Genomic DNA, 23,707 nt, shown 5'->3' with positions numbered 1-23,707 from the left:
AGGTGTTTACTCTCTAGTAAACATGAGGTCTAATTATGACCATTCTTTGTTCTAAAGCCCTTTGTTCTATTCCCATTGTCGATGGAATTAAGAACAAACTCTTGATCATGGTGATCAAAGTGCACATGATCTACTCTCAATTTCTCTCACCAATAATTAATGAAATAATAGAATGGGTCCCTTCTTTTCTAGGTAGTAAAATAACAACTCAGGAATGGTGCTCATGGGAAAACCTCATTTTGCATTCTTGTCTTCTTTTTGGAGTATGGACTTTTTTTTTTTAAGACTCAACTACTAAATTTTACATGGAGTCTTTTTTTATCCTCTCAGTTGGAATTCACTATTCTCTTCTATGATACCTTCCTAAACATTTTTTATATTTCTTTTATAACATTGGTTCAATAAACTGTTCAATCTATTTAAGAAATCTTTATTATCTACTATATGCCAGACACCATACTAAGAACCAATGATACATTAGATCTAGTGCCTGCCTTTGAAGAATACACCTCTAATGGTAGAATCAGACATAAACACAGAATCAGTAGAGGTTCCAAGGGTAACATATGGATCGGTGGGAGCAGCCACACACACCCCCATTAAGGATCAAGGTATCAATTGAGTATTGAAGGATATGTTGAAGTCAGCCAAGAGAGGCAGACAGAGAAGGCCACTTTAGGGGGACAGGGATAGCTTTAGCAATGGCAAAAGCCCTTCTGGAGTATTTAGTAACTAGTATAAAAAGTATGAGGGGAGGCAAGACGTTGGAGATTTTTGCCATATTAAAAAATGAGGTTGAGACTTTAGGCAATTGGGAGTCATAGAAGTTAAGCAGATGAGTAGCACAGGCGAATCATTATTTCAAATCATTGACCTGGCCGGAGTCTGCACAATATATCTGAGGAGATTAAGAACAGAAACAGGCAAAAGAGTTCGATTATTGCAGTGACAGTCTTAACTCTTTATAACTAAGCTACATAGGATGATAACCTGCAGGTTCTGGGGGTTGAAGAAAAGAGCACAATCTAAGCTGGTGTCCAGCTTTCCAGCAGTGATGATGGGCTAGACAGATGATGGCACTTGGAACTGAGATGGTCATTTCAGAGAGAAATCCAGGTCAAAATGAGGGTGAGGATTTCAGTTTTAGGATTTTTGAAAGGCCTGTGGAGGGCTCCCTTCATTAGTCTTTGTCCTGGGGTTAACTGCTTATCCTTGTGCATTTCTCTCACTAGTCTACTATCCTTGAGGGAAACTTCTGACATATAATTTATTCCGCATGGTATCTAGCAACCAGGCTTTGCACATAATAGGAGCTCAAAGGTTATTTGTTGAGTAACAGAAAAAAAAAAGACTGGATAAAGGTAATCATTGACAAATCCCTTGACATTTCTGGAAGTTAACTTCCGCACCCATAAAAATGAAGATTTGCCCCACATCTTTCCTGTAGTTCTTTCTAACTTTAATATTCTATGAAAGGGCCATGTTCTCTAAAATAAAAAATTATAGAATAAAATGTTACTTTTATTGTACAATGTCGTGCATAAGTAGCCACTGAAATGTGTTGGAAACATATTCATAATATAAATTTGAAATGGTACAAATAAAAATGACATTTATACTAGGAAGGCCATGATGCTGACCTCAAAAAACTATGAAGCTTCAAATACTAAAGGATGAGTTTTAAAGCAAATGAAAATTTATCTAGTTCATAATCAAATGAAAATGTTATCAGTGCAGAAAGGAGTCCTGCATGAAATTGAAACAATAAGAACAAATGTTTTTGTTGTTGTTTTGTTATGATTTTGTTTCTGTAGTTTAAATGTGTGCCATTTTATTCAACCCTTTAAAATGACACATCTCCCTTTAAATGGGAATTCTTTCTTTCACGGTAAAGATAAAATATGATGCCCTTAAGTTAGTTCTTTTCTGCAGAAATAGCTTTAAAAATATTTTTATGCTTAACACAGAACAGAGGCATAGATTCTAGTCAACACTTTTCAGGCATGAAAGACATACAAATAGACAAGCATAAAAATGAAATCTCTTCTAGAATGTCACTGTACGAAATGGCATATGAGGAAAACATCCTAAAAATCTTTCTGAAACAAGGTCTGTGCTATGAACATAAAACGAAAACAAACAAAAAATTAACTCTGAGACTTGAAAGGAGGTTTTGAAAAATAGCTTTATATGAATAGAATGACACCTATCAAGGGAAATAGGTTAAAGACTGAAAATGTCTTGAACTTTTATATTGTCTAGGGAAGTAAAATATTGCCTCCAGGTAGGTGACTGCTGAGATGGGGCTGGGGGGGTCCGTGAGGGGAGACCAAAGACTGAAACGCCTTCCACAGCAAAATACTGTACATATATTGTATCCAATGCCATTCACAATAACTCTTCATACATATGCACATGAAGATACTGAAGTTCAGTAAGCTTAAATATGGTATTCCAGGAGGAAATGCAGTAAGACATAGCATCAAATTGAGTTGCGTCCAATCTCAGGCTTTATCCACCATGAATGAATGAACTATAACCTAAACCCAAATTAATTTTATATAAATTATATAAATGCACTTCTTAAAAATAAGCAACATATTATAGATGTTTGTAGATTCAATTAGAATTGTATTTGAATCTATGCTCCATCTCTTGACAGCTTTAAGTTCTTGGACAAAGTACTTAATCGCTCAAAGTCTTACTTTTTGTACCTATAACATAGAGATAATACAGTGATTACACTATTACAGGATTGTTTTAAGGAATAAAGAGATGAAGAGTGTACAAGTTTGGGCAAATAGAAGAGCACAAATAATGTTAGCAGTTATTATTGTACTTACCAATAGTGTCACCATTGTTACTAATACTTGCATTTCCTGAACTACACCTGCTGACTGATTTCCGTTTTTCCACACTAAACCTTTATACTGGGATTCCCTAAGCTCTTCTCATTCAAAGGGAAAATTTGTAAGTCATTAATTCAAGACTCAGTTCAAGTGCCTCATTCTCTATATCATCTTTCTGACTCTCTTCAACACCACACTAAACAAAAAAAAAGTTAAAGTTAAAAATTAAAACGCTTCTCATTTGTGTTTCCACTCATTGCTCTGCATATTTCAATTATAATAACTGTGAAACTTTTGCCATCTTTAATTTACACTCTGCTTCATCTTATAAATTGTCAACTCTTAACTGCAATCTTAGTATCTACTACAGTGTTTGGCACTCAGTTAATGGCTGTGGGTAACATAAATAAATGTTAACCACACTTTTATCAATAGTAAATAATATTCAAACCGCTTTATTAATAAAATTAGTGCATATGTTCTTTAACAAAAGTAGTTAACATCCATCCTGTTAGCTGTCAGTGTTTTTATTAAAAGACTGTTATTATTATTCCCTATAAGAAAGACTTGGTATGAAATTTAATCCTTGGATCAGAAAATGGGGGTTCTGAAATAAGCTCCCTGGGTGACCATAACTAAGTTGAATTACCTGTCCCGTCCTTACACTCTGTAAAAGGAGGCCATTGAACTGTATGATCTTGAGTCCCTCCCAGTTCTAAAAGCATTTAGTCCTGGAATTCTAGTCAAAACGGGAAACAGGACAGCCTGATGCATGTATTCTCATACCAAAGATGCTTATGAAAGGCCACAGGATTTCAACTGATATGCACCAAACATGAAAGAACTATTCCTGGGTTCGTACTGCAATAAAATTCAAATTGTTTCAGTGGTGATGTTACTTATTTCCTTTGAATTTCAGAGATGGGTACAAGCTATGAGTTTCTCTTTTAAAGAGGATACCATGGAAAAATCAGTCATATATATGTGCAAGTGTATATGTAAAAATTCACCCCACTGACCAACAGGTAACCTTGAAAGAGAATGGAAGAGTCAGGAGTAAGCTGCTACTTTATTTCCTAAAATCACTGGCTCTTTCACGATTTTTACTTTACCCTGTGATGTTTTGTAACTTGCCTCATTCCAGGACTACCATTTTCCCCTCTCTTCTTGACCTAGTTTCTTGTCCTCCACTAAAATCCAGCAGACTCCGGAACATGTAGTTCTTAATAAGAAGAAATTGGAAAAAATAGCTTATGAATTTAATTGATGGAGTAATTAATTCATGATTCAGCAGTAAGCTATGCTTGTGACCCCTGCTGTAATGGGTTTCAGATCTTGCCAGCTCCTAGGTCAGTGACTGTTTCTATGCTATGGTTACTATTAAATGAAGGGAATATGCTCTAAATTCTAGGTTTTACTTACATTCAGGGCAGGAACCAAAAATATTATGTACATTAATGATTCCTAAATACTTGTCTCAGGACTCATGTGGTGAAAATACAAAAATAAATATGGCCTAGTTATTTAACCATAAAAACTTGTTTTTAATCTGACAGTATTTCCTTTTTTTTTTTTTAATCCCTACCTGAGAGTATTTTTCCATTGACTTTTGGAGAAAGTGGAAGGGAAGGGGAGAGACAAAGAGAAACATCAGTGTGAGAGAGGCTCATCTATTGGTTGCCCCTCACAGGGCCCCAAACAGGGCCAGAGAGCAAGCCTGCAACCAAGGTACATGCTCTTGACCTGTATCAAATCTAGGACCCTTCAGTCCTCAGGCTGACACCCTATCCACTGAGCCAAACTGGCTAGGACAATATTTCCATTTTCTACCTTTGTTTTTTAAATTTGTTTTACAAAATGATGGCTTTATTTAATGGTGACATAATATTTTTATTTAACATAGCAGAATCATAGAGAACCTGTCAGACTCATGGGTCTCTGTGTGTATTTTGTTGTTATTTCCGTTTGAATAAATACATTGCTTTAGCGTTTAAAACAATGACATAAGAAATCTGTCCGATATCACAATCAAAACTGGTTAAATCAGTCATTTGCAGAATTGACATTAAAATAATTTCTTTGTTTTTAAAAGTGGACTTATTTTCTCAGCTTGTTAGGATATTTTATGTCAAATACATTGCATTTAAAATAACATTTGTGTTAAACTGCTATTATAAGCTGCTGTAATAGGAGAATCAGATAGATGATCTTCATATCTTAGTGCCAAGACTTATTAACAAGATGACCACATAAAATAATGTAAGTTAAGCCTTAGTGTCCTCACCTGTAGAATGAGGATGGCAATACCTGTTTAGAGGTTGTTGTGAAAATTATATGAGATGCTGTACATAAAGCATGTAGGTAGTAACTGTCATCTAAAAATTATATTTACTATTAGCATTAATAATAGTTTCAAGATGACAGATGATAGAAAGCATAAACTATGTTATTCATTGCTATATTCATAGTGCTTCTTGGTCATAATGTATGCTTAGTATTTATTGATTTGAATGATTGTTTTAAAATGATTGACTGATATATGAATAAATAAACATAAGAAACATGATATTGATCTATTTGAAGAGGATTTGCTTATGGTCAATAGAAAGATTTTAAAGATCTTTTTACACTAGACACTGAGCCATTGAAAATGTATAATCTTCATGTAGACAAAATATAGATATACAGGCCAGAGTTTACAAATCCTCTGATATCAATTAATGGTTAAATTGTATATTATATTTTTACTGACAATTCAATTTTCAAAATCCCTTTATTGAGTCATTGTTAGAGGTTCTTGGTGTATTTCAGAAGGAGATCTGGCTCATTCTGGAAATTCTTTTGATTTTGTAAGTCATGACCCAGCAGCCAGTTTCTGGAGAGTGCCTACCATGAAGAAAACATCTGTGATGCTGATATAAGAGCATCTGCAAGGAAGTGAAAGAATTCAATATCTTATGTTATCAATTATACCTTGAGTTCTTTTGGCAAATACTCTTATTTTATTTTCAAAATCACTCCAGAGTCTAATAAGCAATGATATGGCATTATACACATAGATCAAATAAACCATTTTCCATCCTGTTCTCTAGCAATGTTTCTGTCTATATACTGCTTTGTGAGGTAAACTATTAGAACAACACTTGTCTCATTAAAATTTTATCTCCTGCCATTCCTCCAGTTTCTTAAGTCTAATTCCCACTCTTTTTGTTTCCAAAGCCAGGTTTTTCCAGTTTAATTATGCTCAGTATGCAAACTTCACAGACAGTGAGCTTTATAAAGTTTATAGAGCTTTATAGAGTTTAGAGACTAACAAAGTTTATCATGGCCCATATATGTGAAATATAGAATAGATAGATTTCCACATTCTGATTATTATTTTCACTTTCACCATCAACTGCAATCTGTGTCTTGATAACAGGTTCATTTTAACATCCTATATAATAAAAGGCTAATATGCAAATTGACCAAATGGTGAAATGACTAGTGCTATGACATGCACTGACCACCACATGGGGAGCGCCACTCAGCCAGAAGCCTTGAAGCGGACTCACAGCTGGCGAGTGCAGAGGCGGTGGTGGGAGCCTCTCCTGCCTCCGTGGCAGTGCTAAGGATATCTGACATCCCCTGAGGGCTCCTGGACTGTGTGCAAGAGGGCACAGGCCAGGCTGAGGGAACCCCCAACCCCTAGTGCATGATTTTCATGCACTGGGCCTCTAGTTATAAAATAAGAGTACAATGGATTTATTATTTCCTGATTAAAAGAAATTCTTTCTAGCATTGCTATTTTCAATGAACACTTTCAGGTTCATAATTCAAAGAGTTTCAGATTCTGTAGCATAAAGAGGTTCCACTTTAAAGAAAGTTGGATTCTGAAATTTTTCTTTTAGGCCCTGGCCAGACAGCTCAGTTGGTTGGAGCATCATCTTGAAACACTAAGGTTGCAGGTTCTATTCCCAGTCAGGGCATAGAATCAAGCAATGAATTCATGAATGAGTGGAACAACAAATCAATGTTTCTCTCTCCCTTTTATTCTCTCTCTTCCTCTATCTCTCTAAAATCAATTTAAAATGATAAAATAAATTAGCAGGTTATAATTTCTTTTAAAACTAAAATTTCTTTTCAAATAAAGAGAATAAGTATATTCTCTTTAAGTATATTCTATTTTATAGCAAGCCTACTTAACCTATTAAAAGTATTACTAATAATAGAGGAATATGCAAATTTTCCGGAATGCCGTCACAGTCACAGTAACGACCAGCAGCAAGGCCGGCAAAGGGGTTAGTGAGGGAGGGATGACCAACGACTGAACAGCAGGCTGCATGGGGTGACCAAGCCAGCAGGGGGGGGCAGTTGGGGGCAACCAGTCCAGCAGAGGGGGGCAGTTGGAGGTGACCAGGCTGGCAGGGGGTACAGTAAGGGGCAACCAGGCTGGCAGAGGAGGGCAGTTGGGGGCAACCAGGCCAGCAGGGAGGGGGGCAGTAAGGGGCAACCAGGCCGGCCTGGGGGCAGTTAGGGGCAACCAGTCCGGCAGGGGGGCGAAGTTTGGGGCAACCAGGCTGGCAGGGGTGGGGGGCAGTTAGGGGCAATGAGGCAGGCAGGCAAGTGAGCAGTTAGGAGCCAGCGATCCCGGATTGTGAGAGGGATGTCCAACTGCCAGTTTAGGCCTGATCCCTGGCTAAACTGGCAGTCAGACATCCCCCAAGGAATCCTGAATTGGAAAGGGTGCAGGCTGGGCTGAGGGTCCCCCCCCCCATGCACGAATTTCATGAACCAAGCCTCTAGTTTGCTATAAAACTGAATTTGTATATACATCTTCAATAGAAAAAAACATAAACAGGATCTAATTATGTGCAGTCAAAATAAATACTTATATGATGCAATTGGTATAAATTGAAAGTCACCAATGATACCTGCTTGAAGATATTCTCTTCTTCCCCACATCCCCCCACTCCCAAACCCTACCCAATGTATGAAACTTTCCATTTCTCTTTATTTCTTTCAGAATGTTTTGCTTTACCTAAACCACCAAGATACACATAGGACATTTCACACTAATGAGCTAGAACAAGATAATGATTTTCAAAAGAAATAATTAAAGACAAGTTACATGACTCTGAAACTTTCTTCTATAATGACGATATTACTAGTAAAGGTTGGAATGTGTGGTGACAGAGAAGTTTTTCTGAAGAGAAACGGCCAAAGCTAATCTGGGATTCCCACCTTCCTTCCTACACCCTCGCCAACATAAGTCTGGAAAGGGAGACTTCAATGGGACCATTAAGACAGCACGATAGGAGGACCTGGCAACTGGACAAGTGTAAACTCTCTCCTGAGAAATCTCCTTGGCGAGGTGGCTGGCTAGTTTGCTGATGAATAGGCAGAAGAGGTGACTGAACTCCAATGTCTGAACATTCACTGTGGTCCAGAAGCCTCCTGCAAAAGATAGCTGGTCTGGGGTCATCTTATTGTTGTTTTTTTCCAAGATCATTGCCTAGATCAGTAAATAAAGCTAAGCCGAGAGGAGTTACAGAAACTGCTGGACTTTGAGAATAAGCAGTTGCTGCAGAAGAGACAATCACACATATCTAGCGAACTGCTGGTGAAATAGAGAGCCTGCAAAGGCACCTGTGTCAGGTTTTCCACCGGCCCCTCCAGATTCACTCTCCACCATTTTCACCACCCTCTGCCCCACAGCCCAAATGTCCTAGAGATGCTCCCTTGTTCCCTGCTTTCAGTGGGTGAGAGGAGAGTAAGGCTGGGTGTTTATTTTCTAGCTGTTCCTCTCCGGAGTGGCTGTAAATCCTCAGCTCCTGACAGGCAGCCTTCTTCATACAGCTGCCCTTCCAGGGTCCAGGAACCACTCCCCTCACTTGCTCCTTCAGGCCTGGGAAGTGCTAGCCCAGGGTCTTGGTATACCCTTGTTGGTTCTCCTGAACCTTGCCCACAACTATGTAAAAAAAAAGCCCTTTAATATAGTCTTCTCAAATTACTAACTTGGTGCACCATGTTTTATCTTGCTGGGACCCTACCCAATACAGTCAGTCTAGAGCCTGTTCCCCTTACCTCTCCTTCCCCTTGCTCCACGCCAGAAAGGGGGAGAAAAAGAAATAAAAGACCCAAAACATCTATTTCCCAACTATTGATCTCCTTCCTGCAATAGGCCTACCCTGTGGGAAATTGGGGTTCAATTTAAATAAAGATAGAAGTTTTGACAATTATATTTCTAATAACTGATTAGAAGAGAGGGAATGACACTAAACACCTAAGATGACTAGAAAAGTTTTGTGATTGCATGACTTTTCATCCAGGATCAGGGAAAGAATTTAGCCCACCTTATAAAAGGGACAGTAGGAGCTAAAAATATAATTGCTTTATTTTACCGTTTTTTTTTTAATATCCTACTTTTTAAAAAAAATGTATTTTCATTGATTTCAGAGAGGAAGGGAAAGGGAGAGACAGGTAGAAACATCAGTGATGAGAGCGAATCATTGATTGGCTGCCTCCTGCAAGTCCCACACTGGGGATTGACCCTGAAACCCAGGCATGTGCCCTGTCTAGGAATCGAACCAGTGATTTTCTGGTTCATAGGTCCAAGCTCAACCACTGAGCTACAGTCCTTATTTACATATATTGGCTATTTGTTGTTGGGAAAGAAGAGTAGGAAGAAGAAGATTTGTTGGGAAAAATGTAGAATATTGACCATTCACAGAGAGCACACCCGAGGACAGTGCTTGAGTCAGTTAAGGGGATGACAGGGCATCACAAGGGAGAAAACCTAAGGGCAATGAACCAGCTTCAGAGTGTTGCCTCAGACACACCTAGAATGACACAAATTTAAAATTCACAATGCAACTTCAAAGAAAACTCTCCTCTATTTAAAGCAATTGTTCTAAGACTAATTCTAAATATATCTTTTTAAGTTTTGTGTATTTTTTTTTTCATTCAGAATACTGATGTGGAGGGGGGAAAAAATCTCTACTAAGTGATTCAGAGGACAGGGTTTAAGTCCTAACTTTTTCACTTACCGAATGTATGAACTTGGGCAAATCACATCGTCTCTATGGGGCTCAAAAATTTTACCTCTCCTGTAAAATGGGGTATAGGAACAGACAGACTTCTTGGGGTCCCTTCCAGATCTGATCTCCATGTACCAACTGGAGTTGGGAGTACTTATTGCCTTCTGGTTATATTTCCCTACATGTAGGACATTTTTTATTTCACTTTCCAGAAGGAAACACTACTGGAGGAATATTTCCAGTTGTTGGTCCCTCAGGAAGTAGCAATTTACCTGGTGAGGGGAGTTAGACAAAAAGTGGGGAGGACTCATTCACTGCCCTATCACTTGTGGGTTTTTCCTCTATTTTTCTCTCTGCCCTGTTGCTGCTTCATGGCAGAAGGCGAAGTCTCAGGGAAGCACTGAACGGTCTTCAATTTAAGTAGGAAGAAATAGGAAGCCTGTTTATGACCAAGCCTAGCCCCCTTGTCGACTTTTGTTAGTTTTAGTTTCCCTGGAAGTGAGGAGGGGCAAGTGACAGGCCACAACAAAAGCACAAAAGCAGGTAGGCACTGGTGGCAAAAGATATTCTCATCCTCAGCCCAATGAGCAAGATTTAAAATAAATTACCACCTGGTCTATGGATAATAGATGCATGAGCTACCACATCCTTTCAAAAATGCAGATTTAGTGAGTCATTCCTCTACAGACAATCAATGCAGAGATTTCTACGGTCCTTCAGTAGCTCTAATTAATGCTATCAAACAGAGCCTAGAAAACACCCAGGTATCTGACAGGCAAACTAAGTATTCTATATTCAAAAGGGAAACTATAAAATAACCATTTGAAATGTGCCTCTGAATCTGAAGCAGCTCCTGCCACTATTTTACTATCTCTTTAGGAGATTATACTCCACTCTTTTTTTTTTTTAATTTTTTTAGAGGGAGAATGGAAGGAGGGGGAGAGACCGAGACACATGGATGAGAGAGATACATCGATTGGTTGCCTCCCACACGCACTCCAACCTGGGCCCAGGATCGAGCTTGCAACCAAAGTACATGCCCTTGACCTGAATCAAATTCAGGACCCTTCAGTTCACAGGCCGATGCTCTATCCACTGAGCCAAACTGGCTAGAGCTATACTGCACCCTACAACTTCAATTTGCAAGGGAGACTAGGCAATACCTTTGCTTCATTATTATTTAGCACTGAACAAAACCAATAAACTTAGCTTAATGAAATGATACCATCTAGTTTGGCTTAGATGGTGTCAGTCTCAAATGATAAGATTTTATTTAATGACCTCTGCTCTCTTTCCCAAGGGTCAATATTCCCTCTCACTGAGCCTGTGCCAACTGGCCTATGCAGTAGGTGAGACAGGCATCTAGGGAGTAATAAACCCCAGCTCTCTGGATTGGGGTGATTTGGACGTGGTGCTATCTATCAGTCCTAGACGTCAGGGAAGACTGATAAAGCAGCACAAAGCTCCCGATGAAGCACAGCTGAGTTGCAGGAGATTGTTTTGATGATAATCGGCAGAATCAACCATAAATTTTGGATGCAGAATTAGAAATGGCCTGTAAACATCAAATAATGGGTGTCTGAATTGAAAACGAAACTATCTGTTGCCTGTAATATTTTTTGCAGTCTGGCTTAGAGAGTTAGTAACATGAGAGATAGGCATGATCCTTTCCAATGCCTGCTGTTAGAAGGCTGAGGATATTAACTCCTCCTTCCGTCAGCCTTAAGGAAACAGAGCTAAATGAACTCGCTAGAAATCATGGGGCATGAGATACAGATTTAACCTTATGCACTCAGAACTTTACGGGTTAACAAAACACACAGAGAAGCACAAGCCTTGCGTGAGAAGAACCATACCAGCAAGCACTAAAGGAATGAGCTCAAATGATTTACATCAGTCGCTCATTCACACCATCTAAATATTTTACAAGGGTCCTCAAACTTTTTAAACAGGGGGCCAGTTCACTCTCCCTCAGACCGTTGAAGGGCTGCACTATAGTTTAAAAAAAAACTATGAATAAATTCCTATGCACACTGCACATATCTTATTTTGAAGTAAAAAAACAAAACGGCATAAACACCCGCATGTGGCCCGCGGGCCGTAGTTTGAGGACGCCTGTTTTAAAAAATGAAACTTGACTTTCTTGTACCTGATTGTAGGGAGGTGTCAATTTTGTGCAAATATACATCAAATAACTATTGAAAGATATGGAAATTTGTGGGCCCATGATAATTGAAGATAGCTATTGTTGAAGCTGGGCTGTGAATTAAAGGATTTTTTTAGACCCTTTATTAAATACTAGTAGGTAAGAATCATGTGTGATAAACACACGTTTAATTAAGTGTAATAATTTATAAATAACAAGTGGGCTGCTTGTTACAAGTATGTGAAAAAAAATTTTCTTCTACCATTCTAGAAGTAAAACATCTTTTTTTGCTCTATTAATATGCTCATTAAACATTTGTTCTTTTTTTTTAATTTCTTTATTGATTAAGGTGTCACATATTTGTCCTCATCCCCCCATTCCCATCCCAGACCCCTCCCCACGGATGCCCCAACCCCCTGTTGAACTTAACCATTGGTTAGGCTCATATGCATGCACACAAGTCCTTTGGTTGATCTCTCCCCCCTCCCCCCACCCTCCCCTATCCTCCCTCTGAGGCCCGATAGTCAGATCGATGCCTCCTTGTTTCTGGTTCTGTTCTTGTTCATCAGTCTATGTTGTTCATCATTTCCCCTAGATGAGTGAGATCATGTGTCACTAGAGATATACTTGTAAGAACTGAATGTGAGACGAGCAATAATAATTATGCTGACAGGCAAATGAATCAGTCTGCAGTGAGTTTCTTTCTGGACCAACAGTTCTTTTGAGACCCAATATCAATGTCCACCAGTTCCTTATGTGTACATGTCGGCACTGACCCCTCAGCTCTGGATGGTGGACAAATGGTGGTAATGCAGGTCCGACTCCCTCTGGTTTGGTCTCGGCCGGACCCAGGGGCACGGCTTCACCTGGACTCAGGGGCACGTGGCCTCACCCGGACCCAGGGGGCGCGTGGCCTCACCTGGACCCAGGTGCACGCGGCCTCACCCGGACTCGGGATCCAGCTTCACCTGGACCCAGGGGTGCGAGGCCTCACCCGGACCCAGGGATGTGTGGCCTCACCCGGACCCAGGTGCGCGTGGCCTCACCTGGACCCGGGACCCAGCCTCACCCAGATCCAGGGGCTCATGGCCTCACCCGGACCCAGGATCCAGCTTCACCCGGACCCAGGGGCAAGTGGCCTCACCCGGGCCCGGGACCCAGCCTCATCCAGATCCAGGGGCACATGGCCTCACCCGGACCCGGGATCTAGCTTCACCCGGACCCAGGGGCGCGTGGTAAACATTTGTTCTTATAGAAAGAAACTGAAGTCAAAATCAGTGGCTTTCAAGTTCATGAAAATTTACTATTACCCCTGCTAAATCAATGTAAACATACAATCCATTTAAGAAAAACTTTGCTTTTTGTAACAACTTGTTGAAGAACAGAAGATACTGATCCCTGTGGGTTCTTGGTACTGTAATTAAGTGGAGAATTTTTCATGTTGATATAGGTTATATTGTGCAGGAAGCAGTTAAATGGTAATGTGGGTGGGAGTAGGGACAGTGCTATTCAAAATATTGGACAAGAAATGTATGAGCACCAGCACTTCAGCATGGGCAGGGAGCACTTCAGAGTCAGCAGGGTAGGAGCCAGTACCTGTTACTATGAAAGTATATATATGTAATCAGTCCTCTGGTAGGGACAGGGTGCTACATGTTAGCTCATAGACATGTGCCACTGGAGAGATGAAAGGAAAAGATATACCTGGCAACTCTATAAAATAAGCGTTTTGCCTCAACTAGGAAATTTCTCTACTCAAAAGAATTGTTCCCTATCCCCACCTCTTTGACCCGACAGGCCAGAAATACTGAGGATATAGAGAAAAAAAGCTAATAGATGCCCTGCCTGGTGTGGCCCAGTTTGTTGGGAGTCATCTGATATACCAAAAGATTGCTGGTTTGATTCCTGTTTAGGACACATGCCTGGGTTGCAGTCTCAAGCACCGGAAAGAGGGCGGACTGGAGGCAGCCCATCGATGTTTCTCTCTCATACTGATGTCTCTTTCCCTCTCCCTTCCTCCCTATCTAAAAGTCAATTAAAAAAAAAAAAACTAAGACAATATTAATTCTGAATTAATATGTAAAACCATGGCCAAATTTTTCAGACTATGTGGAGGAGAAGCAAAGGCTAAAGAATAGCAATAACGTAACAGCAATAATATCAAATGTTAATAGTTTACTTAAAATGTACCAAGCACTAGATCTATAGACATTATTTTATTGAATTCTCTCATAGACCCTATTACATAAGTACTGTTTTATCACAAACAATACCTCTGATAAAGAGATAATATCAAAATATACAAAGAACACATACAGCCCAACAACAGAAAAACAAACTATCCAATTAAAAAACAGTAGAGGATCTGAACAGATACTTTTCCCAAGACATACAGATGGCCAACAGATATATGAAAATATGTTCTACTTCCCTAGCTATAATGAAAATGAGAATCAAAACCACACTGAGATACCATCTCACACCTGTTAGAATGGGTATTATCAATAAGATAGGAAATAACAAGTGTTGGAGAGGATGAAGAGAAAACATAACCCTTGTACACTGCTGGTGGGAATGTAAATTGGTGCAGTTTCTATGAAAAAATAATATAAAGCTTCCACAGAAAGTTAAGAATAGAGCTACCACATGATGCAATAATCCCTTTTCTGGCTATCTGCCTGAAAATGTGAAAATATTTATTCAAAAAGATATATGTAGCCCTAGGTTCACTGCAGCATTATTCACAATGGCCAAGACATGAAAACAACCTAAGTGTTCTTTGATCAATGTTTAGATAAAGAACATGTGGTACATATATACAATGAATATTACTCAGCCATTTGTGACAACATAGATGGATCTTGAGAGTATGATGCTAAGTGAAATAAGTCAGATGGAAAAGAGCAAGTACCATGTGACTTCACTCATGTGGGATATAAAACAAAAAGTAACAAATGAACAAGCAAAATAAATTCACAGATACCAACAGCACCACAGGGGAAGGGATGTGAGGAGAGGATGAAGAGGTTAAAGGGGGTCAAACATCCCATATAATAAAAGCCTAATATGCTAAGTGTCCAATCAACTGGTGACCGGTCGACCATTCAACCAATCAAAGAGTAATATGCTAATGATATGCTAAGGCTGATCAACTGCTCACTATGACATACACTGACCACCAGGGGCAGACACTCTGACCGATAGGTTAGCTTGCTGCTGGGGTCAGGCAGATAGGGACTGGACGAGACAGGGCCGGACATGCCCTGAGGCCCTCCTGTGGTCCCTCCCCAGGTGGCCAACCTCCCTCAAGGACTGGGTGAGATGGCCCCGATCGGCCCCGATCTTTGGCCAGGTGGAGGGACCCCACCCATGCATGATTTTGTGCACTGGGCCTCTAGTATGATGATAAAAGACTAGACTTTGGGTAGTGAGTGAACACAATGAAATATACAGATGATATAAAGTTGTACACCTACAACTTATAGAATGTTATTAAACAATAGTTTATGCCAAGAAATTTAATTTAAAATAAATAAACTGGTGGAGTCACAAAAAGAAACAAAATGCTCTTTAAATTATTAGGTTAGCAGATATTAAGTAAAAAGAACCTATGTACAAAAAATAAAACCAATATCCCAGCCAAGAAAATGTGGGACAAGAGCAGTGTCAGACACAAACGAGGACTATCAGACAATGATAGGAGAGGCACAATCTTATACAGAACATAAGTTAATTTCTTTGAATTCTTGGTGCAGTGGGACCTGAGTTTAATATCAATGAACCACTAGAGCCCTAGCCAGTTTGGCTCAGTGGATAGAGCATTGGCCCATGGACTGAAGGGCCCTGAGTACGATTCTGGTCAAGGGCATGTACCTCAGTTGCTGACTAGATCCCAGGCTCCAATGTACGTGAGGCGACCAATGTGACTCTCTCACATCGATGTTTCTGCCTCTCCCCTCCCTTCCACTCTGTCTAAAAAAAATCAATGGAAAAATACCATTGAGGGAAGATTAGCAACAACAACAAGGAGCCCCTCTTTAAAATCCATCAATGTTTTCCCTTTGAAAGATTTTAACAGGACCCAAGCCCTTACATCCTTAAAGCTCCCAATGGTCTTATATGTTAAGGCCCTGATTTGGCCTCTGCCTAACCATGCCTCCAGCTCCATCCTCAGGCTCTCTTTTTACTATTTGTGCTCCAACCTTTAAGCCTTTCCTAATTCTTAAACATGCCATTCCCTCCCCCTTCAAGGGGTTCTGCTTATGTTGATATCTCAACCCAAAATTCTCTTCCTATTTCCCAGTCCCTATAATCTTATCCTGGTTATTTCCTCCTCATTCTTATAATCTGATTTCCAATGATGCTTCTGCCAAGAAGCCTTCCCATGCTCATAGCTCTCACAATGCTATTGCAGCTTATAAGTAAAAATTCATTTTTGTGATTAACTGATTAATGTGGATCTTCCCTAACAAATAGACTAGAAATACTAGGAGGGTAAAGGACTAAGTCACTTTTTATTTTTTTGGTGTTAGTCCTCACCCAAGGAGGATATTTTTCCATTGATTTTTAGAGAGAGTAGGAGAGATGGGGAGAGACAGACAGAAACATCGATGTGAGAGAGAAAAATTGACTGGTTGGGTGCCTCCTGCACTCGCCCTGACCAGGTCCAGGGATCCAGACTGCAATTGAGGTACATGCCCTTGACCAGAATGGAATATGGGACCCTTTAATCTGAGGGCTAAGGCTCTAGCCACTGAACCAAACCAGCTAGGGCAGGACAGAGTCAGTTTTGTTCACCACACTCTCCCCAGGACTTAGTATATGCCTGGCACTTACTGCAATAATTACTATTGAATATGTTAATTAATTAATGACTCATACTTATTAGGACACTGTGTATATTTATGAGAATATTGGGACTGAATGGACCTTGTTACAATCAAGATTTTTTTTTTTTTTTTACCAGTGCAAGCAGTAATTCTTACTCAAGCAGTAAACCCTTACCAATGTTTATTTCTATATGAATGGGCTACATATCACACTCATCCACTATCACCTGGTACATGTTTAACTTGGAAAAACTATGAAATATATAAGAATTAACTGGGAAGATGGCAAAACTTCTATAGGACTATTTTGTAAAATAAATTTTAAACTGGTTACATTGTACTTAACAAATATAAATTATGACACATTTACCTATTAAATCTATTTTACCAGTTGCCTGTGTAGCTTTAGTTTACCAAATGCTGATTTTAAATGCCACATTTTCTTTAACCCTTTGCACTCGCTTGCTTTTTTTTCGATTCCTTTATTCTAATGCTAACCGTGTGGAGTCACACTCAACATCCGAGTGCAAAAGGTTAAAAAGGTATCTATCCTATAAAATAAAGAGGAAATATGCTAATTGACCATCATGCCCTCAAAGATGGCAGCACCCACAGCCAATAAGGAGGGATTATGCTAATTGACTGCCACGCCCTCAAAGATGGTGGTGCCCACAGCCACAAGATGGTGGCGCCCAGTCCCCTCAGCCCCACCAGGACAGCAGGTGTGTGGCACAGCCAGGCCCACCCCCAGGCAGGTCTGGCCGCTCTGCACACCTGCCTCTGGAGTCCCCCAGACCCTTAGCCACCCAGTGCTGGCCCGAAGTGCAGGTAAGCCTCAGATGTCGGCTGCCCAGCAGTCCAGGGCCAGCCCGAGGTACAGGTAACCAGGGCCGGCCAAGGCTTGCGCTGCCGGCAGTGGCAGCAGCAGAGGTGTGATGGGGGCGTCGCCTTCCTCTGATCGCTGGGTTGCCTCCAGCCCCTGAGGGCTCCCAGACTGTGTGAGGGGGCAGGCCGGGCTGAGGGACCCCCCTCCAATATATTGAATTTTCATGCACTGGGCCTCTAGTGTACATATAAAACACCCTTTAACATTATTAGCTTGTAAAGGAATTATTTTGTCTGAAGGTGGGTAATTTAAATTTGGTCTGCACTAAAAATGGTACTTGAAATCAACAATCATTTATAAGAATTATTATTGCCATAGTGGCTATTAATATTCCTCGTGTTTGATTATTTTCCATTTGTGACCCAGCATCAATAATTCATATAAAGCATAATTTTATGTTTTTAAGAATCACATGGCAGAGACTCGCGCAGCCCACAGCCCACAGCCCACATGCTCAGTTCTCTCCCACTGACTGGAGGCAGTAGTGCCTGCAGCATTAAGGATGCCTCAAGACAAGTGGTCAATTTCCGGCCAGCCCACCAGGCTACTGCTTGGTGTTGTCAGAGATACAAAAAGAATTATTAGACTATGTTTTTGAAATAAGCCACAGGCCATCAGATTTTGCTAATATTCATAAAGTCACAGAGAATCTTGTGCTGGAATTAGCCCTTCTGGACAACCAAGCACAAGGAGATTTTTGTGCAAGGAGGTGTCCTGGCCCAGTTCAGTGTTGTCCCCTTAAATCTGATTGACTGAAAGCAGGAAGGTGTGTGGACTATGTGGTGACCGGAGCTTGGTCAGCTAAAGCCTCAGAAGAAGCCAAGAAGTTTGGGACTGTGAATATCATCCACCCTAAACTTGGGAGTTATACAAAAATTCTAGACCCAAGCACCTGGACCCTCAGCCCAGACACCTCCTATGTGTATCACTGTGCCAACGAGACTGTGTAAAGTGTGGAGTTGATTTTATCCCTGATGTCAAGGGAGCTGTGCTGGTTTGTGGCATGTCCTCAAACCTCCTATCCAAGTCAAGGTTTCCAAGGTTGGAGTGGTTTTTGATGGTGCACATTTTTGATGGTTGGCTCTGCGGGGGTCACAGAGCTGGTCATCTGTGATGACCTGCTGGGGGGTTGCCCTCAGAGAGTGCCCCCAGTCCTGGAGTACAAAGTGCAGGCCAGAAACAACTCCTAGTACCACACACTTCCCTGCGTCAGCATCTAGTCATGGACTTGGTCCTGGAGTGGATTAAGAACAATGATTGTGCAGCAGCCATCAAATATCAAATGATTTATGATATCATTGATAATCCTCAAGAATTCTATGTATGTCCAGTGGCAGCTCCAGTGGAGCCCCAGAACAGAAGCAAGATGAATATAAGGGATGCATTAAAATTTAAACTAACTTAACAGCTCATAAACTTAACCACAATATTTTTCTCCAAGGAACATGCTTATTGTAGATTCTTCTCCCCTCCCCAAAAGACCAGCAAAATATCCACAGCTTTGCAAAGCTTGTGAGACTTAACAGACACCTTCATTTTGACTTGAACTGGAAGCATTAAAAAACACACACCTTACTTTAGCTTTTCTAATGATTCCAGATTATGTTGTCTTGGCTGCTACTTTTTCCAACTAGATCTCAATATTCAAACTTGCCCATGGACTTACACAAAGTGCAGTTAATGTTTCTGGAGACCCACAAACTCATAGCATTGAGGGTGGAGGGTCAACTAGGTGTAGAATCCTGATTCTTTTCAAAATGACAACAGTGGGGGGCGTCTGGGCTCCACAGCTGTTCATTCAGGTCAACCTTGACCATGTGGTGAGTATTTAAGTGTTCTAGGCAAGTGGTCGGCAAACTCATTAGTCAACAGAGCCAAATATCAACAGTACAATGATTGAAATTTCTTTTAAGAGCCAAATTTTTTAAACTTAAACTTCTTCTAACGCCACTTCTTCAAAATAGACTCGCCCAGGCCATGGTATTTTGTGGAAGAGCCACACTCAAGGGGCCAAAGAGCCGCATGTGGTTCGCAAGCCGCAGTTTGCCAACCATGGTTCTAGGCTAAAGGGCCAATGGGATATCTTTATACTGTTATTCTCATAAAGAGATAAAAGTGACAAACCATATGTTTATATAGCAAGGTCTGTTTTTAATACCAAATAGTTGATATCACTACACATTTATAGTTCTAATAATGCAGTTCTCAGTGATATATGGAGTGACTTTGGGAATTGTTAGAATCTTTGACCGTGTACATTAGAGCATTATATTTTCAACAGTTCCGTCTCTTCCTTCTATCCTCCTTTATGAAGCTCCTTACAAGATAGAAGCTCTCCACCATGGGTGATATTATCAGGAGTACTTGCAGTATCTAGAACAAACTTCTGAAGATCACCTACCTACCCAAATCTAAGCAGCAGTCTGCCTAAATGTCATTCTATTTAGGTTATTATTTTTCCTAGAGGTTCACAGGGGTGTTAAAGGGTTTTCAACAATTGCTTTTAATTGACCAACAGAATATAGAAAACAAAAGAATCACAGTAAAATCAACAGAAAATACTTCATTTTTATAAATCTGGAAACTGAGTCAGAAACTCGCCAAAATTCAATAGCTGGTTAATGACAGAGCTGATATGAGAGTTAGGTTCATAATCTTCCAATGTTGGATACCAAATGGTAATCCAGAGATACAGTATTTTTATATTCTGAAATTCCTACCAAGAAATTTTCTTATGGGGATTTTCAGCTTAAAATAAATGTATCCAATTAAAAATTACCTAATTATCCACATCAGTTTTAAACCAGGAACTGTGCTATTCTCTGTATGTGCTTTATCTACTTTAGTAGCCACTCTGAGGTAGAACACTAGTATTCACATTTTGAAGAGAAAATAGATTCATTAAATTTTTATAAGTGGTAGGGTACATACTATCTACATGATACTATACACTACATATTTTAAATGTTTATCATTACTTTAACATTTTTATTGTAATATCCTTTGAACTCGAGCTGTTATTTAGATGCCTATTAAATAGGCTCATGGCATCTGCTCTGTTGAAATGTCAGTATAGTAAATATTTCTGAAACTACATAAAAAAGCACTTCAATTTGTTCCCTGTACTGGGATCACATTCCGCACCTTTCCCCCTACTTTAGCTATATCAAGTTGGTTCTCACATGAGACATTAGTCACCAATACAGTAATATACAAGCAATTTTTAAATTGTGAGTCACTAAAGATCAAAGTTCCTACTCACCTTCTGTTGAGACATCCATTTAATTCAAACTAGTACATTTTAATACTAAGCATTTAAGATCAAATTACCTGCCAGAAGTAGATCCTAAAAAACCTGGTTAGAGCAAAATTAGACAGTGGATAAGAAGGGCACAGAAATAGCATGATAAGAGAAAAGATCCCACAAGACTCCAATCAAATGAATAAAATTTTAGGCCTTAAACAACAACCATCCTTTACTTGAATGAATATGGAAAATGATGGAAAATGTCATAGGTGAAAATCAAGTATTAAGGATTTTTAAAACAGAGTAGCCAGAAAGACCAAGTAAATATTAACAAGGAATGAATGGATGGATGGATAGATGGATGGATGGATGGATGGATGGATGGATGGATGGATGGATGGATGGCACAAGGTTTCTGAGGCCTTGTGCAATGTGACAAAGTAAAACTGTTCTCAACAGAATGATCTATCCATCACTCTCCAACAGTGCCAATTCTTTCCCTAAGTCCACAAATGTTCTGAGCTATCTGGGTTTTTCATTATTATCCTTTTTATAATCCTTCATTATTATTCTTTTCTTTTTGTACAAACAGTCTAGAAACAAACAAATAATAACTATTCTATGTGTTTAGTCTATTGACACAATTTCAAGGAAAAACAAAACTGGAAATAGTGAAGAGCCTATAAATATGTTATTTTCTCCTGAATAGCAAGGTCAAGAATGTCAACTTGTTGACCACCAAAGTGCCTCAAGCAATTGTTGTCTTTCTTTATTCTCTATGTTTATTCCCAATTCCTCGGACCCAACCAAAGTCCCACCACAGAGGAGGCATATTTCTTGAAGCTGGAAAATAATTTAAATATATCACCCTAACACTTGTAGGGTAAGTGTTGCAAGGCAAAATGTCTTCAGCTAAATGATACCTATGTGGTGATTAAATTATGGTTCCCAGGATGGCAATCCTACATTTACACCACACAAGCAGCCCAAAAAGATAAAGTTCACCGCCTCAATGGATTCAGCAATAAAAAGGAGCACATTTAAATACTAAAGACATTGTGCATGGATAAATAGCAAAATAAAGGAAACCTTTAAGTGCTTCCAGCAGTTGAACCCATAACCATTCAAATTCCCTTTATTTGTTCTTCTTAATAACCTTTTCCCCTGGGTAATGCTGGGAGAGCACAGTGCCATTGTAACCTTGAATTTGGTATAAATCCAATAACACATATTGACCCTGGCAATAGGGGTGTGTGTGTGTGTGTGTGTGTGTGTGTGTGTGTGTGTGTGTGTGTGTGTTTCCTGTTTTTAAAGGACAATTTTTTAAAAAAAGGAAAACCAAATCAAAAGTTTAGGGCTTGCTCTTTCTAAAGTGTCTATTATTGTCTTTGCTCTGGGCCTCAGGTTATTTATTTCTGCTCATTTTGGAGAGATGGGGCAGGGGTCTTCCTGGGTTGATACTTTCTTCAGTCTACAAATTGACTTAAGCTCATGGAATACAGAAAATAAGCTAAACTAAAAATTTACATAATTATTTACATAATTTCATATCAGTCACCTCATTTAATACTCCCCTGAATCTTATCATGTCAACAAAACAGGTATTAGAGTCCTTGTAAATTAATATAGATTTGTTCAGATATGACCTAGATTGGCCTTTAATATATATCTTACCACAAAACTACTATTAATACTGTTTGGTAATTAGTTCAGCAGATATGAAGTATCAATTTGCAGGGGCTGAAACTTTCAAAATTGCTTATGTCTCCATTGTCAATGAAGAATTAAAGCTCAGAAATACCAAATCTCATTTAGCCAACACATATTACTCAATCTCCTCTAAGTTTTCACTAAAATACTCATAAACACACACACACACACACACACATATGTGTGTGTATATATATATATTAAAAATTAATAACAGTCAATAACTATGTCTGGCAGTTAACATATGTTTAGAATTGTTGACTATCATTTAGGATGAGTTCTGTTATTTTTTTAAGTGAGATGATTTAAAGTTTTTTTAAAAATGCTAGGCAAAAAATAGCATAGGTAGTTTTTAATATATGAAAAAATTATGAAAATGATATAAAATGATAGAAGATTATGAAACTCTATAGCTCATTGTAGGAACAACTATTTTAGGTAATCAAAGTGTTGACTAATCCAATAAAAATAAGTAGCTCTTTCTACATTCAGTTTGAGATTACACATCTCATAAAATACTGAAGAGAAAATAGAGGGAACTAGAGATAGTACACTGAATTCTAGGAGTTGAGGCCCTAACAGGTAAACTTCTATTAGTTTAAATGATTATACAAAAAGATTCTAATATCAGTGCATAGATAGTACTATAGTAATTTTGCCATATAATTCATCTATTCAAAATCTCAGAAAACCCAAAAAATAAATATTAAAAATAATATTTAAGGCCTATTAAGCCATATTGAAAGAGAGCCTACTAGACATCTACAATTGTTCTATGGACCATTTGCATTAGTCTATCATGCATACATAGATCTGCAGGGGGATTCAGCCAGCTAAGCAAAATAAAGTGTACAACTCAAAAGAATGCAATTCAAAGGTAATATATATATTACCTTTGAATTGCATTCTTTTGAGTTAAGAGAATGTTAACTCTTAACTCAAAAGAATACACACACACACACACACATATGCTGGTTCTTAGTAAAAAGGAAAGGGGGAAAATGCATGGTTTAAAAATTAC

The 23,707-nt window shown here is 39.2% G+C and overlaps 1 protein-coding gene and 1 pseudogene across 1 annotated transcript in view; one reads left to right on the top strand and one right to left on the bottom strand.

Moving 5' to 3' along the window:
* CTNNA3 (catenin alpha 3) overlaps positions 1-23,707 on the bottom strand; it is a 1,343,669-nt gene that overhangs the window by 635,253 nt on the left and 684,709 nt on the right. The window lies entirely within an intron of this gene.
* LOC129152077 (phosphoserine aminotransferase-like) lies at positions 7,083-22,027 on the top strand (annotated as a pseudogene).

This window comes from Eptesicus fuscus, chromosome 17 (genome assembly GCF_027574615.1).
Source record: "Eptesicus fuscus isolate TK198812 chromosome 17, DD_ASM_mEF_20220401, whole genome shotgun sequence".
Lineage (NCBI taxonomy): Eukaryota > Metazoa > Chordata > Mammalia > Chiroptera > Vespertilionidae > Eptesicus > Eptesicus fuscus.
The sequence above is the reverse complement of the archived record's forward strand: the minus strand, read 5'-3'. Positions and strand labels throughout refer to the sequence as shown.